Raw genomic sequence first — 3239 nt, forward strand, 5'->3', positions numbered from 1 at the left:
GCCATGATGACGGCCCACTGTGGAGCCGACGGAGGGAGGAACCATGGTGGACGAAGGCGTGCCAACTCCATGGGGCCGACCGACAGAGGCGGAGCAAATGGATAAGGAGCACGAGTCGAAGACGGAGAGCCGATGATCCGGGGTGACGCCGAGGATCCGGAGGGCCAAGGTGGAGCAGGCTCTGGCGCCCGAGGCGGAGTCCCGGAGATCCGCGGCGGAGCCGGAGCGACAGAGGATGGAGGCTGTGCCCGCAGGAAGGAGGAGTCCCAAGGAGCCGGTGGGACGGCGCGACGAGGCACAGCCGGAGGAGCAGAGTCCTGAGGAGCCGATGGGGTGACGACTGACCAGGGCGGAGCCGGAAAGACGATGGAGCCCGGTGGAGCTGGTGGATCGACGGGCGACGATGAAGAGGAGGGCGTCGAGAGCCGTGGTGGAACCGCGGGGTCGAAGGGCCGAGGCGGAGTCCAGGACTCGGAGGCTGGAGGCGGAGCTGAGGAATCCTCCAGCCGAGACGCCGATGGAAGCTGGCAGTCCCGCGGCGAGCCCACTGCACAGGTGGTGGGCTGAGGGTGAGCTGGGGGACTGACTGCTGACCTGGAAGACTTAGGGCGGCTGGGCGGAACCAGCGGGGACTCAGGACGGCTGGGCGGAACCAGCGGGAACTCAGGACGGCTGGGCGGAACCAGCGGGGACCAGGCAGATTCAGACAGACGAGGGCGGGTGGGAGGGAAGTCTATGCAGGTCAGTGGCTCAGAGAAAAAGTCAATTAAGTCACATGAGTTGTCTTGGGCAAGATCCGAGAAGAAGTCTATTAAATCCCCAGAATTAGATCCAAGCTCACCCTCAGCGGTGGTGCAGTGGGCAGGGCTCTCTGTCGCCCTCTCTTGCTCCACGTGACAATCCACTGTCACGGATGTTGATGCCGGCTCTCGCACCTGGTCAGATGGGTCAGGCTCTGTCGCTCTCGGCTCTGGCACTCCATCTGCGGTGGGCTCAGGCTGTAACTCCGCATGTTGGGGTGATGTTTGGCTGGGTTCTGGGTCGTGAGTGGGGCTGACGTCCTCGATGACGCCGACAGTCCAGGAAGATTGGCAGGACGCCAACACCCACTCGATGTAGTCCGGCAGGCTCTCTTGAGGACCCTCCCCGGATAGCAGCGCCTTGGTGGTGGAATTCAGTCCCAGGTGGTAGTAGATGCATAGGCTGCTATCCGGGAAGTGGGAATGTTCTGCCAGGGAGATGAACTCACGTGTATGGTCCTCAAGAGAGCGTTCCTCCTGCCTCAGGAGGATGAGACGAACAGTAGGGTCCATAATCGATCAAACAATAAAAAACAAAACACTGAGGGAAAAAAGACGGAAAATAAACGCAGGGGAAAGTGCCGGGTAAACTTTTTCGGTCGGTCGTTCCTGTAACGATACGTGCTGGATGGACGAGACGAGAGACGAGGTAAACAATAAACATTAATATTTAATATAGTCTTCACAGATATGCAGGCTGGAACACTCAGGAACAGGCAAGATAATCCACACACAATACTCAACATTTAACAACCGACATTGAACTCAAGAAACAAACAGACTTATAAAGACAGACTAATTGATAATACACAGGTGAGACAGATGACGGTGATTACACAAACGAGGACTAAACCAAATGATAACAAAATGACAGGGGGAAGATAAATGGGCAAAACCAAAGACATGAACAGACAGAACTGTGACAGTCATTCATTCATTCATTCATTGTAACAATTAAAATGGCACATGAAAATGAGAATGAATAAAAATAGTATTTTCTTTACAATATTTTGATAATTGAAATTAGAAACATCAAGACATTGCCAAATGTATTACTTATAGGAGGAAATAATAAATGCAGTTTGGAGAACACTTGAAATATATTAGCCTTTATATTTAACTATATATGTTTCAGGTGTTCCTGCAGAACCCCAGCAATGATCTCCATAAATAAATAAATAAAATAACAAACTGGTATTGGCATTTATTTGAAATGATCGCTGTCAGTTTGTGAGCAGCGCCCATATTAACAGGTTACTGAAGACCATTTTTACGGCACACTGCATGCTAAACTCAGCAATAAAAACATTATTAATTAACACTAGCCTTAAAAATGATTCCTCTTATTAATGTTGCTATAAATACTTGTGCAGGGCGTCAAAGATAACTGTGCAGTATAAAGAGCGTGAATGACTTGAGCAACTCATCTGTTTTATTTATAAGTATTTTAAAGTTAAAAAGTTCATTCTTCATCTCATTTTCTCCGCAGCCAATATTAAATAGCAATTGTAGTTGGCACAGCATTACATCTATACCAATCTCATCCAATTTTCAGAAATGTTCTATAATGCACATATTCAGGTATTAACATGACATTTTTGATTGATTAGACCACACCCACATAATGACGTCACATGAGGTGGAGCAAATGCGAGTAGAGTAGGAAGTGAACTTCATATAAATATGAGTGGGTATACAGCTGAGGATGCAGAGATTGACCATCCTTCCAATCCACACAGACAGAATGGCGACCTACAAGGTGACTGTATCTACTAGTAAAGAAATGCTTGCTGATGCATTTGACAGAATTTACCTGACGCTGATGGACTCAGAGAAGCAGAGCAGTGAAAGAACCTTGGTGAATGGTTATACTTCTATTATTAAAACGGTAAGAACTTTAAATACTTGATTATTGTTATTTGAAACGTGCCGTATGTAATATATATATATATATACACACACACACTGTATATATATAAACAGGCATTCCCCGAAATACACTTTTCAGCGAAGAATTACTGGCAATAGTGTTACAGTTATTTTTCAGAGAAACAGCTATGTAAACGTAAGATGTTTCCAAAATATCTACAAACATATTAATATTATTATTTTTTGCCTAAGAAGAGTAAAAAAACTTACATAGAGCACCTTTAACAGTATATACATGAGGTAAAATTAAATACATTCTCTATGTCTATAAAAGAGAAAAGTCCAGGGTTATCGGTATGGTTTACCATCTGCACATTGTGACGGTGCAAACAGAGACGAGGAAGCAAATGCAGTGCAATGAACGTTTATTGAGACAAACAAAGAACAAACTGCAAAGTGGTGAGATCCCTCGGCTGGTGTGACACAGGGGCTTGATGGCTGCGGTGATGTGGCGTGATGATCCCGTGAAGGTGAGTAAATCCAGAACACTGACGAAATACACATCCAACG

Source organism: Garra rufa, chromosome 4 (genome assembly GCF_049309525.1).
Source record: "Garra rufa chromosome 4, GarRuf1.0, whole genome shotgun sequence".
NCBI lineage: Eukaryota > Metazoa > Chordata > Actinopteri > Cypriniformes > Cyprinidae > Garra > Garra rufa.